A 14559-nucleotide genomic window follows, 5' to 3' on the forward strand; every position below is an offset into this window, starting at 1 on the left:
ATTCTGGTATTCCCGCTGGCGGGAGTACTTAATTACAGATCAGGAGAATCACAGCCTAAGTGTAATTTCTGGCTGGAAAAAAGAATCCCGTCGGCTGTTGTGGCTCGATTTCCATCACAATCCACCCACACTTTGTAATATCTTTGGAGCTTGATGACATTCCTGCCTGGAAATAGATGTGCAGAACCTAAAGATGGCAGTCCGGCTTCTCTGAGATCAGGGTGCTCTTTGTAAAGGGCTCCCCTATCTGCAGCCAACCCTCCAACATCACCCCCATCCCCCACAACTGGCCCCCCCTTGCACTCGCTGACATCAGTGACACCCTGGCAGTGCCAATCTATCACCCTGGCAGTGTTGACCTGGCTGTGCCAGGTTGGAGGCTGCTAGGGTTCCAGGTACCCACAGTACTAGGGCATTTCCCTACCTATCCCTGACCATCCGGGGGCTCCAATGGCCTCCGAGCCCCATGGCGTGGTCATTATATCTGGTCTCCGTTGATGGAGATTGGTAGTGATTCCCGCCAGCCTCATGCTGTGCTTAGTATCTCCTCATATGACAGTCGCTCCATCCCAGGATCAGCCTGGTAAACCTTCGCCGCACTCTCTCCATAGCAAGAGCATCCTTCCTGGGCAAAGAAAGAGCAAAAAAGGGTGAGATGCAGTTTTCACAAAGCAATTCAGACAGCAGCTTTTGAATATTTCCATTTAGCTGTGCACTTGTTCCTCAACGGAACTTGCTGTGACATGGATGCATAAATAAGGCTAGCTATTAGGGTTGCCACTATATTGACAGCAAATTCAGACCCATTGTTTCTTAGACAACATGCAAATCTTGGCTTACAGACTTTCTAGAGTCTTGTCTAATTTTAACCTTACCTTTTAGATTTGGGCAATGTTTCTCTGGATACAAAGCCAATAATTAATTTTGCTTTTTATAGCCTCATCTAAGAACATAAGAAATGGGAGTAGGATTGGGCCAAAAGGCCCCTTACGCCTGCATCATCATTCACGAAGAGCAAAGCTGATGTGAAGTTGGCCTCAAATCCACTTCACTGGAGTTCAGGAATTGGTCCACCTCAGCCTTGATTACATTCAATTCTTTTGATTTAATATCCTGCACTCTGCTCAAACTGCTGTCTCCTCTACACGGAGTAGATGAAATGCAAATTGGTCGATTTAGAAAAAGAGGGCAAAGTCTTCCCGCTCTTCAGGCCCGTGGGTCCTTCTGGTATCACCAATGGTGCAACCCCCATCACATGTTCCCTACGGCATGGGGTGGAATCAATGGGAAATCCCATCGACAATGGCAGGACTAAGATCCCACCACCAGCCAATGACGGGCCGCCTCTCACTGTCGAGAAACATGCCGCAGGAAGGCCAGAGAATCCCGTCCAGAAAGGCATTGAAAAAACTCAGGTCGGCAGCTCTATGGAGAGAGAAAGTAAGTTAACGTGATACTTTTTCCATGAACAGTTTTGCAGAACACATTTGTTCACTGCAACGATCCTTCCTGTTTATTCCCTGTTTATTCCCTTATTTCCCCTCTCTTTTATTTTTGCCTTTACATTTTTGATCCATGCATGATTTATAGACCTGTGTCTTTAAGGCAGCCTGTATCTTTAACTCAAGCAGAAAGAAGCAGTGGCCTGTGCCTTTAATTCAAGCTGAGGATTTCAGCAGCAGGAAAGATCACTGTGTCAGCTCAAACTGGAGTTGTTGACTGAACGGCACCAAAGACAGAGATTGGCTGGGTCTCGGCTTGATTGATTTGGCTGATGGCCAATGGATTGGCCCACAAGGCTGTGCTCTGCCCAGTAACAGGTGGTGATTGGATATCATTCCACTGGAAAACCTTTCAGAGTCCTAAGGTTCCACTTTGATTTCAGTTTTGATTCTGGCAGCCTGGTGAAGAGATATAACTAACTCCCTCCAAACAAGATCCAACTAATTCTCTCCAGAAGGCAACTGTGTAGGCTGACTCTCTTTCCAGCAAGTCTGGGTGCCGTTCTCTTGAGACTGCAGAGGCCTAAAGTCAAACCATGAGCTGAAAGCAAGGTTTGATGTCAAATAAGAGTGTCTCTCCAGAAAGATAGCGTTCTGAATATAAACCTCGAGCTGAAAGCTCAGTTTGATGAGAAATAAAGTGTCTCTCCAGAAAGCATGCTGCCTGTGAGTATTGCATTTTTCTAAACCGACCCTGAATTAATGACGCGACAATTAAGATCATTACCTGCTCAAAACTAAAGATTCTAGTCTGCAAGTTTGCTGTGAAGAGGATATGCTAAAGAAACACCTTAAGAAACAAAGACTCCTAACATTTGGCTTTCATCTTTATTATTTTTCACCCCTTCCCGTGTTTGTCTGCTTATGTATGTGGGTAGAGGGTCGGACTGTTAAAGTAGGTAGGTGGTATTAGTTTGTTGTTATCTAATTGTATTTACTGCATATTTCATGATAGTTCTTGGTATAAATAAACCGTAATGGGCAGCAGGGTAGCATAGTGGTTAGTACGGTTGCTTCACAGCTCCAGGGTCCCAGGTTCGATTCCCGGCTGGGTCACTGTTTGTGTGGAGTCTGCACATCCTCCCCGTGTCTGTGCGGGTTTGCTCCAGTTTCCTCCCAGAGTCCAAAGATGTGTGAGTTAGGTGGATTGGCCATGCTAAATTGCCCTTAGTGTCCAAAAATTGTTAAGTGGGGGTTACTGGGTTACGGGGATAGGGTAGATACATGGGCTTCAGTCGGGTGCTCTTTGTAAGGGCTGGTGCAGACTCGATGAGCCGAATGGCCTCCTTCTGCACTGTAAGTTCTATGATTCTATGTAATCGTGTTTAAACTTACAAACCTGGTGACTGTAATTATTGGACAGCCAAGAGCCTTAAACTTCAGGTATGTTATAAGAATTATTGTTTAATTCACTTGTGTTGTGACTCTGGGACAAGTGGGGCTGGAACTGATTGCACAATTGCCCAGGGTGTCGTAAAATCACTTTGCAAGCATGATTCTGAGTGCTTGATATTTTAATTTTCCATTCCACTCCTACTCTGACCTCCCTGTCCTTGCTTTTCTACATTGTTCCAGTGAAATACAGCATAAACTTGATGAACAGTGCTTCACCTTTTGATTCAAAACTTTACAGCTGTCTGGACTCAGCATCAAGTCAAACAATTTGATTTTTGTTTTTTGGAAACTAAAATGTTGACCCTGTTTCTCTCTCCGACCAGACTGAGTATTCCCAGCCTTTTCTGTTTTTATTTCAGATTTCCAGCATCCACAGAATTTTGCTTCCATGTAATGACTAAGAGATAATGGGAAGAGTAAGTGGTAGCAGTGAGTGGCAGTACATCTCAATGGTGACATGTGTGTGTATGCTTTTCTTCAATCATGGGATGTGGGTGTCACTGGCAAGGCCAGCATTTATTACCCATCCCTAATTGCCTTGAACTAAGTGGTTTGCTGGACGATTTCAGAGGGCATTTAAGAATCAACCAACCACATTGCTGTGTATCTGGAGTCACAACTAGGCCAGACCAGGCAAGGATGGCAGATTTCCTTCCCAAAAAGACATTAGTGAACGAGTTGGAATTTGTTTATAATTTCACGGTTACCATGGGCAGGATTCTCCATTCTGGGGACTAAGTCCTTATACCGGTGGGAAAACCGATGCCAACCACTCCGGCATCAACAGCCCCCAAAAGGGAGGAATTTTCCAAATTTTCGGGGGCTAGTTTGACGCCGGAGTGGTTGGCGCCACTCCAGCCAGACCGGCCGGCCTATTTCCACCCATGCGCGAGGGTTCTCTTCTCCGTGCCGGCCCATGGGCAATATGGTGGAGCCTGACAGAGGCCAACGCGGAGGAAAGAAGGCACCCATGGAAACAGCCCGCCCGCAGGATCGGTAGGCCCCGATCGCGGGTCAGGCCACCATGGGTGCGCCCCCCGGGGTCGTATCCCCCTGCGGCCGCCCCCGCACACTTGCCTGCCAGGTCCCGCCGTGCGTGAGGTGGGTAATTGACGCCGGCGGGACTGGTCAAAACTGGACGGCCACTCATCCCATCGAGGTTCGGAGAATCGCCGGGGGGGGGGCGCTGTCAACGGCCCCCACCGGTGTGGCGGCAATCCCGCTGGCCCCCGAAAAACGGCGCCGGAGAATAGGGAGGCCGGCGTGGGGCAGCGGGGCGGGATTCACGCCTCCCCCCATGCATTCTCCGACCCAGCGGGGGTTCGATGAATCCCGGCCCATGACTGCGACAAACTTTCCATTCCAGATTTACCAATGGAATTTAAATTGCACCAACTGCCATGGTGGGATTTGAATCCGTGGCAATAGCCTGAGCCTTTGGATTAGCAGTCATTGCCACTACGCCACTGATAGAAATCAGATTTTCTGGTTAGCTATAGATGAGGTCGATAAAATGTTTTAATTGAGAAATCATTCAGAGTAATTGACTAAATTATATTAACCATGAGAGTGAGGAAAGCTGATTTGCTGAGAACTAATTAGATAAGACTTTAAATGTTCACATTTTGCAAGTTGTTCAAGACTGGCCAGAGACCAAGGTCAGTGAAAAATGACTTCATTGTATGCAGATACCTTCATAGGTCTGGACAGGTCCGTTTCCATGGTAACACTCTGTCAGGATCATAATGGCTTTTCGAAAACTAATCTAATGTGTTAATCTAATTAATGTTAGAGGCATAATTGGCAAGCCAGGGGATGGAAAATTACACCAAGCCATTTATCTCTTAAATTGACAGACAGTTTGGTCGAATTGAGTGAATTATAAATTAGTTGAAGCCAATCACAAATGTAAGGAAGGCGAAACTTTAAGATAATGGTCTTCTTAAAAATCACTTGTCGGGATGGAAAAATTCATTCCGGAATCAGTCTATCACTTTCTGAAACCTATGTCTTGCTGCTGCCTTTGCTAGTGCCATTTTTCTTTCGTTCAAATCAATCCTTAATTTTGTACTGTGTATCATGATTTGACGAATTACCACGAGTTGTATTTTAAACTCAACCACTGTATTCGCTAAAGACAATAAATCTGACCTAAGTTTCTGTTGTAACCAACGACTTTACCAGCAGACACTAAAGCTGACGACTAAAGTTCAACGTAACTTTGCCAAAAAAAAACCACAGCCTGAATTTCTGTTATTTGGGAACTAAGAAGGGATAATGCATAGCCAGGGTTCCGAATAGACACAGAGATCCATTAGCCACCATCTCCCCTACGTGAGTGGTTGTTCATTGGAACATTCCATGAAAAGAGTAAAGGAAGAGACAAAGAGACAATGGATACCACCCTTGTAAATGTGTCCACTTGCCTTGCTGTGGATAACCTTCCATGTCCTCCCTCAGCCAATGATATCATGTGCAGTGTCCTTAATAGCATCTCATCAGCATGGTTGTATCTCGGCAAAATTTTCCAGACGCCTTTCTGGTGTGGGCTAACTAGCCCTGCTAGAGGTGTGTAATGAGTGATCCGTGAAAGGGTTGGGAGGACTTGCGGTATTGATTAATTGATTAAAATGATGCCTGAACTCCGAAGGACAAATTAGATCACACAAACTGGGATTATTTTTCCTGGAGTTTAGAAGGTTGAAGTTGATTTCAGGTTTTTCAGGATATACAGGGGAACAGATTGTCTAGAGAATGAGAAATTATTTCCAGTGGCTGGAATGTGTTAGACTGAGGGGCCTAGTCTAAAAATTGGAGCCAGACCTTGCAGGAGTGAAATGCTTCAATACGCAGAGTGGAAGAAGTTTGGAACCCTTTTCTGCTGGAATTTCTGCCAGCTCAATGTAAAATTTGAGGGAACGATCGACTGGCCTCTTCGCGCCCCACTCGGTGACGTGATGAGGCCATTAAATCGCACGAGAGGCCTCGCAACGTTTTGTGAGATCTAACGAGATCTCATGAGACATTGCAGTCTGGATTCGCATTCGCTGGGTGAAGTAAAGGACTGCTTTATTGTTCTAAAACCAGTGAGACATCTTTACTATATGTTTGAAAAAATCTTCAATCTACAAATAAAGGAGACAGCCTTGCCGGAGAAAACCTTCTCAAATTTAGAAGGAAGAATTATCGAAGCTAAAGCTTGAACTCCTGAAAGACTTTAACTGGAAGCCATCCTAGTACATTAGAGATCCTTTAACCTTTTTACTTTATCATCGTTTCTCATCCCTCTCTATCACCCTTTCACTCTGCATTGTGCCTGTGTGTGCATATAGAGTGGGCCGAGTTGGAAAGGATGGATGTTGGGAAAGGGGTATTAGGTAGTCAGTTACATTTTTGTCAGTTCAATTATTTTACTGTCAAATAATAAAAGGTTATTTGTGTTAAAGTTACAAACCTGGTGACTGCAATGTATTGAACTCAGCCAAGGTCCTCAGGTATTTTAAATTAACATCCACTTTCACTTGTGTTGTGGCTCCGGGTCCAGTGGGGCTGGAATTGACTGCACACTAACCTAGGGGTTGCAACACTGTAAAGAGTTAAAAACTCACAATCAACAATTGATGTTTAAACATACAAGTGTCAAGATCTCATCATTGAGGCATCTCAAGAATCCGTATTACAAGAACATTGACCATCTAAATGTCCTTCCTGACACCTCCATGGCAGTATCGAACATTCAGGGTGCCCTGCCCACTGACATTGTGCCTGCTGCTTTAGTTACACTCCTTATCAATGAAATCTCAAGCTCCCCTTTAAGAGTTCAGGCTAGCTTTATTAAGCATCAAGCCCTCCCAAGACATGAACCTCCTTTAAGCATGGCATTTAGTGCTGGCAGCTAACCAATCAAATTTCAATAAGGTCCAACCACTTCAAGACATGACTGACACATATTAATTCTTTCTATAACTTCAATATATTGAGTTGTGGGTAGCAATCCAAGTATACTGACTGGAGAGATGTTTACTAAGTTAGGTCTTACAAGACTTTTAAATTCCTTCAAAAGCATTTGACTGAGGTCCACTTAAACATACAAGCCTTGATACAATTGGATATAAACACAATAGAATATTGGAATACTTTCTGACATAATGCGATCCTGTATCTGCTGGAAAGCCTATTAAGGGAAGTATTAGAAACATATTGTACAGCACAGACCTTTGTGACTTTTTGCAAGTGCTGGCCAATTAATTCACCGACCCGACTTGTTCACTTTCAAGTAGTTAGCCAATTCCCATTTAATTGTTATTATTGAAACTGCTTCAACAATTCATTGCCATCCCACGGAGGCGGTGGCCTAGTGGTATTGTTGCTGGACTAGTAACCCAGGATAATGATCTGGGGACCTGGGTTCGAATCTCATCACTGCACATGATGGAATTTGAACTCACTAAAATATCTGGAAATAAAAGTACAATGAAACCATTGTCGATGAACCCATTTGGTTCACTAAAATAGGCTGTCTTTACCTGGTGTCACGTGAGAATCCCTTTAAGAAAAGTGTGTTTTATCAAATGGCTGCAGGGATGTCATTGTGGGAGTGGAGCTGGAATGTGATTCTGCTTTTTACTTTCGTTTTGAGCTGGAAGCTCTTTTTGACTCTGTATTTTAGTTTTGCTTTCAGTTGGAGAGCTGCATTCAAAAAAGGTGTATATCTCTCTCTCTCTAAAGAATGCCTCCAGATCAATTGATGATTTCAAAGTAATACCTGTTTCTGTAGAGAATTCAAAGCTACTGTCTTTGTTAAAAACTGGATGTTGTTAGGAAAGTTACTAAGGGTTAACTATAGAGTACTGTATTTTTTGGGGGGGCTATCAGTGTTGCTAGTTGATAAGATGTTTATAAAATGTTAACTAGATTCATAGAATAAATATTGTTTATGTTTTAAAATACTTTTAGGTCTCTGTTGCATCACACCTGGGCCCTTGTGCTCCCCATAACCAAAGTCCATTCAAAGTTGTGGATCAGGTGAACTCCATGATCTTCTTTGGTGTTCTCTAAACCCTGGCCCATAATACTGGTCTGGCCTACATGTGACTCCAGACCCACAGCAATGTGGTTGACTCTTAACTGCCCCCTCAAGGGCAATTAGGGATGGGCAATAAATGCTGGCACAGCCTGCGTGAACGAATATAAAAATCATTACGAATGGTCAGGCTGCATCGAGATACCAATGATTTGTCTTATTGGAATTGGCGGAATTAAGCCCAGGAGAAAAAAGTTCAACATCATAACAAATCGTAACCAACTAATGAGACTCGGTCATGACACATTTGGAGCCAGAGATAATTGATCTTTTCCATTTAAATGATGACGCAAGGGGTCAGTCCAGGGCCATTAGAGGTTAAGGTGACAAATTCAGTTCTGGAGGGAGTTAACAAATTACCTGTATCCCCCTTCCCTCCACCCCTCCCCAGCCCCCACACCCCTACTCCCCACCTGTAGCCATCTGGGATGGCCTCATCCCGATTACAAAATGGACACTTTGCAAAGAATGCAGGGAAAATTGGACAATACCGAGAAAGAAAGCTGGTGCAAGGTCTGTCTGTTGATTAGAGCTGTAGCTCTTAGACTAGACCGATACTGCAGAACCATTTCCATATTAATGAGCCATCCCCGGGAACAAAAAGGCAACATTTAGGTCAACAATGCTAAGACAGACACCCCGGCACCAGAGGAGATTGAAAAAAAGCAAACCAACGGCCACCTAGGACACGCCCAGCAACCAGGGAACCCACCCCTCTATTGGAGGAAAACCAATAAGAACGATTGGGAAACGGCCCAATTAATTGGGGCCAAGTTCAAGGCCCGCCCAAAAGTGCGCGAAGCCCTTTTGGGTTTAAAAAGGATTCCCCAAGAGAGAATCTCTCTCTTGGCCTTGGCTCTCAGCGAGAAGAGACCTGCCAAAGCTGCTCCAGACCAAGTAAGTTCCAAGTCAGCGCACGCTATGAGATAGATGCTCTTAGTTGCTATCCTGTAACAGCTCAACCCAGCAGCCTCAGAACTGAGCAACGGCCATTGTTCCTCTGACTGAGTGGGCACCCAAAGCTAAGTATAGGCTTTTAGCAGTAGTGATAGTTTTGTCTGTAGAGTTTTATGCATGAGTAGATTTGACAGTGTGTAAATAAATGAGCATTGCTTTTGAACTTACTAACTGGTGTATCGAGTGTTTGACCAGTATTCGGTTTTGAACCTTGTGGCGGTGTGGAAAGATACCTGGCGACTCTTGCGCAAACATAATTAAACAGAGCCAAATTAAGAGACAACAGCAAATTAGCAACACACCCCACCTACGAGGACAGAGCAAAGTTGATCACACATGAAAGCGAAAGGAAGATGTCAAGAATCAGACAAGTGTCTATGAATAACCTCTGAGAGGAAAAACCCAATAGAGATATTTAAACAGTTTATAAATTGAAATTGTAACCCACATTGTAAATCAAAATGCACTGTCGTCTGATTCACTTCCATGTTTTTCTATCAACAAATTTTTTTAAAGTGCTTGTTTAGATTTATCTGATAATTAGACAGAAAAGTGGCATGTAGTCTCTTGCGGAGAGCAAGATTGATCAGCTGAAGGAGAGTTGAATACATCACGGGCATCTGAAGTGAATGGTGACTTGTTTTGTGATGAAACTCTGACAAGCCATTAACGCCATTAATTCATCAAGAAAACACTGTAACTTTCCTCAGCTCTGTTGAAAGGCTCAGGCTGGAGTTATGCAGTGCTGGAAAGTCCCCAGACCCTTAAAGCAGAGGACAGGACCAGGTGACTGGAATATCCGCTCCCATTTCTATTATATACCATTTCTCCTGATGGGGGAAGGGGGCAGTGTGGGATTCACACATGAAGGAATACCAAACTCAATATTTTGCCTTAGTACTGACTTCAAACAGACCCCATTTTGGCTGTTCCAAAGGCCACAGTGTGAGAGTTACAAATTGATGGTGTAGACGTGAATGTTGTTAAAAGTGGAAAAGGTCTGTTGAAGTGTTACAATATGAGGTTTTTAAAAACTAACCTGCCCTTGGAGATTAAATTTACCCCCAGTGACTTTTTGAAGAGAAGACCACATTGAGTAATGGGTAACTCCTGTCATGCCTCCTTCGGCAGCCTGGAATTTTTGGATTAAAAGCATTTAGAGCTGTAGTTGTCTTTATTGCAACGGGCAAGAACTCAGTTCCTGATGGATTGCTGCTGCAGTGTGTGTTTCAAAAGGACGGCGCAATTCAATAGCTATCTCCACAGGTAAGCAAAATGTTCAAAGTAGTGCTTTGCTGTTGTTCCAAGTAATTAATCCATTCCTGTTGGCATCTGAAACAACTCTGGATTGCCAGATTTCTCCACACTCTGTGTTCCCGCGGCCTCCTGTGCCTTTGCAAATGCATACACGGTGAGGCGACCATCAATTCACACATAACCAGGAGTAGAAGTAAACTGTGGCTTTAATCAACTAGAACAGTGCCTGCCTGCGACTGAACTGTTAGTGGGAGCCGCCTACAGGGTGACTGCCCTTTGTACCTCCCCTCAAGGGGTGGAGCCAGTGGCGGAGCCCACACAGGCCCCAACATGCTACATCATAGGTAATATCTTACAATGGTCCATAGGTGGAGCCCACATGGGCAACAGCATGATACAGATATGCACATGGTGAATTGTTACAGCAATACATTCACCATACACGGTCAGCGTTTCTCACCCTGGAAATCATGGAGCTTCTCAGGCGCAGAACCTTACTGCGAGGCTGTATGCCTCCATTTCAATTTATTTCTTCATTTCAGGCAGGGCTTCCAGGAATCAGGAAATTCTGCAGTAAAAGGAAGCGAGAGATTGGATTCACGAGGTAACCTCATTTGTGACGAATGTGATATAAAATAGTTACTTTAGAGATATTAGTTAATGTAATGTAGAAATAAGCCACTTTGATTCTGGCAGGTAGAGACAAAGGGATTTGAGACCGCATGGAAAAAGCAGGAAGAGGTGTGTCTACGAGAGTGATGCTGCATTGATAGGGGCCAGAGAAAGGGATTGGAAGTGAGCCAATCAGAATAGATCAAACAAGTCAGGAGGGACATAGGATGACCTATGGGTGTCGAGTATGTGAAACTTGATACCATTTGAATTGATTTGCAGAGATCCCTTTGTCTCTTTGTTCATTCGCTTTCTGGGATGTAGGAGACTGGATGTCTCTTATGTTTCTGTGAAATGAATCATGCTTGCAAGCTGAATAAAATAACTTCTTTTTACGTGCGAATCCATCTCGACTTTTATTGAGGCCAGACTGACGGAGAAAGAATTTTGGGAATCAACATTTGGTGCCGAAACCCGGGATTTCTCAGGGCGATCCTGATCCAACTGCGAAATCAGAATTAGACTGATTATGAACAGGAGGATGGGGAACAAAGGGCCCTCAATGTAGAACTGGAAAACGACCGCGCATTGATTGTTCCCCTCTTCTTATCGTCTGATTAGTCTGGTCACTCGCGGTTGGCACAGAAAGACCGCCTCAACGAAATCACAGGTCAGTCTGGGGATTAGCAATTTAATTGATGGGATTTCATATTGTTGTTTCGGCTTGGGTTAGGGTTTTGGGTTGATGTGACATCTCAAATGATGATTCAATTCCAAGTATAAGGGTTCAGAGGCTGATGGGTCTTCAGTAATGAAGGTTCAGTCTGTTATATGGGTTCAGGGGCTGATGGGACTTCAGTAATGAAGGTTCAGTCTATTATATGGGTTCAGGGGCTGATGGGACTTCAGTAATGAAGGTTCAGTCCAGTATAACTGTTTTTAAATCTGAAGATGGTTCAACTCTATGTGTGAGTGTTTTAAATATATAGTTGATTAAGCTAAAATTGTCTCCTTGGACTGTATTGGCGAAAAACGCAGTTCCGAGGGCTAGTTGAGATTGTGGGGAATGCTGCATATTGGTTGAAGCAGAAGTCTCTCAAAGGGTTAACAGCAACAGGCAAAGTCATGCCAGACAGTGCTTCTCACTCAGGCCTTGAGATAACAGCGCCAGTCGCTAGTGTAATCGGATACCTTTCCTTTGAGTCAGTGAACTCCAGCAAAGTTACGTTTTGAATTAATTAAAGGAAACCAGTGGGTTTCTCCACCTCTTTGATAAAAGTTATTATTTTCGAAAGCAATTGATTGAAATTGCCAGAATCTTAAGTTTTACTTACTTGAAATAAGGTTTATCTCATTTTATCTGGAGATTAATAGAAACTTAAAGAAGATCATGGACACCATTTTAAAAAGTGTCAATCTGGAGATGATAGTTGATTTTGCTAATACTTATGTGTATTAGCAAAAAAAACTTGTTAAAAGAAAAATTGTTAAGATAAAGAAATAATTAAGTTGTAAATGTTATACAAGTTTGTGTTAAGCAAATTGTAAATTTAGTTCTGAGTTGAGATCAGAGCTAAGCTTGCAAGTTGCAGTAATTCAATTTGAATTTTCAAACATTTTTAAGTTTAAAAAAAAAAGAGCAAATAGAGAAAAGAAGGACACAGATCTTGAATGCGTTGAATAGCACATTTCAAAGGCCCATAAATCTTTCTGTTATCTTAGACCTAAAACCTAGGAAGACTGAAGAGCCAGAGGAATTTCTGGAGCGTTTTAATGAAATCTACCGGGGGCAGTCAGGCGATTTGCTGTATCAAAATGGTCAGAATTCCCCTCAATACTGTGCTATGTTAATGCATTGCCTACCACCTTCTGTGGTTACTGCTGTGAAATGTAATAACATGAATTGGACAGAGAACGACCCTTCCCAGATGGCAAGGGCAGTCAGATTTTACTGGAAGGAGGGTGTAGGCCAAGAAGGAGGCTCAGTTACAAAGGTTAAGACTGAGTATGTAATGAAAAAGGATGATCTGCGACCCCAACAAGCAGCAGAAATGGTAGTTTACCAGCAGGAGCCCCAATATAGTGACTTTGGGTGGGTGGATCAGCGAAGAGGAGGATGAGACAACAGTGCTATATTTCTATCACCACCCAGTGGTGGATGTTAGACGTTGAACAGTCACTGCATCACGTTACCCTGGCCTATGACAGAACTGGACGAAACAGGCAGTTGGAGGACAAATACCGGCCATTACTTGAGACCGAATGGCCAGTCAAGGTTACAGCCACAGTCACGGGAAAAGAAGGTACAGCTGATTTTGTTACAATATCACCACATTTATGGCCACAGTCAGCTTCGGTAAGCCCTCATATTACACGTCAGGTCCATGACCAGTACCATGCCAGGGATATGGGGCGAATGGTCAGGAGGGCAGTGGATCATTCAGATCCAACAGACTACGCACTTCAAGTCATGCCGGTCTGCACTACCATAAAATATTTTGAGGTCCCTGAAACGATGAACACTCGACTGCAGCATCACAGGGGACATGATGTGTTGGAATATGTCAATCCACAGGTCTGGGCAGAATACCCATCACAAGTGGGAAAGACAAATGTTACACCTATTAAGGTGATGATTAAGGATCATGTAAAGCTACCTTCCATTCGACAATACCCCCTGAAATCTCAAGCTGCTCCATCAATAGATAAATTAATTCAAGAGCTGTTGAAACAGGGTATTTTGGTCCCTTGCCAATCAGAATGTAACACCCCCATACTTGCTGTGCCTAAACCAGCCAAACCAGACCAGTGCCGATTAGTACAGGATTTACGTTCAATCAATGCCATCGCATAGCCATTACATGCTCTCACCCTCCAATAGGATATTACGGTGTATAGCTCCCACTCGGTCATCGCACTACTGAGGCAACTGCAGACTCAGCATCTTACCGCAGCTCGTCAGAATAGGTATGAGATATACCTTTTGAACAATCCACGTCTGACATTTAAATACTGTACCACTATCAATCCAGCCTGTTTTCTTAGCGGTCCCCCTGTCCATGAGGACGCGCCTGGTCACGACTGTTTAGCCTTGATTCAGGAAACTACCACAATAAGGGGCGATTTGAGTGACATTTCGTCAGAACAACCTGACATGATTATGTGTGGTCAAATATCCCACCGGGGTTTAGTTAATGACCTACTGCAGGCCCTCCTTATGCCAGCGCAGATTTCCGTTATTAAATGCGCTGCCCACACGAATGGTACAACCCCAGTTGACGTTGGTAATGAACGAGCAGATTGTGCAGCGCGAACAGCCGTGCAAATTCAGCAAGTGATGGTGCCTAAGATGTTAAGTCAGACTAAATGATCTACTATAAATATGTCTGCTTCTGACAAGTCAATGCCAACCATCCAAGACGTCATAAGGTTACAGGAGGACGCTCCTGAGAGTGATAAACAAATGTGGAAACGGTTAGGTTGTACATATGATTCTGTTTCCTCTTTATGGACCACGCCTGCACATCAGACTTGTATGTCTGATGTGCTGGCTTTATGGGTCATTGAATGTGTACACTTTGCAACTCATTGTGGGGCTCGAGGGACTAGTGATTTGTTGCTGGACACTTGGTGGCACCCTAAAATGCAGGGGTTGGCCCAAAGTATCAGTAATCGGTGTTTGATTTGTCAGCAATATAACACCGGAAAAGGTATCCCTTGTGGGAAGGGGCAAACCCCGTTGCCCAGTGGTCC

The 14559-nt window shown here is 43.9% G+C and overlaps 1 long non-coding RNA gene across 2 annotated transcripts in view; it reads right to left on the reverse strand.

Annotated features, from left to right (window-relative positions):
• Window positions 1-271: 271 nt before the first annotated feature.
• Window positions 272-14559, reverse strand: part of LOC140391583 (uncharacterized) — a 204084-nt gene continuing 189796 nt past the window's right edge. Inside the window, exons 5-6 of one of the 2 annotated variants that reach the window (XR_011935118.1) lie at window positions 6352-6483; window positions 272-625 (exon numbers count right to left, since the gene is read on the reverse strand). This is a non-coding gene — a long non-coding RNA (uncharacterized lncRNA). Of the gene's footprint in view, window positions 626-6351; window positions 6484-10382; window positions 10763-14559 lie in introns of those variants that run through there. The other variant, XR_011935119.1, reaches the window with a different exon arrangement.

The sequence above is a fragment of the Scyliorhinus torazame genome, chromosome 15 (genome assembly GCF_047496885.1).
Source record: "Scyliorhinus torazame isolate Kashiwa2021f chromosome 15, sScyTor2.1, whole genome shotgun sequence".
NCBI classification, from domain to species: domain Eukaryota; kingdom Metazoa; phylum Chordata; class Chondrichthyes; order Carcharhiniformes; family Scyliorhinidae; genus Scyliorhinus; species Scyliorhinus torazame.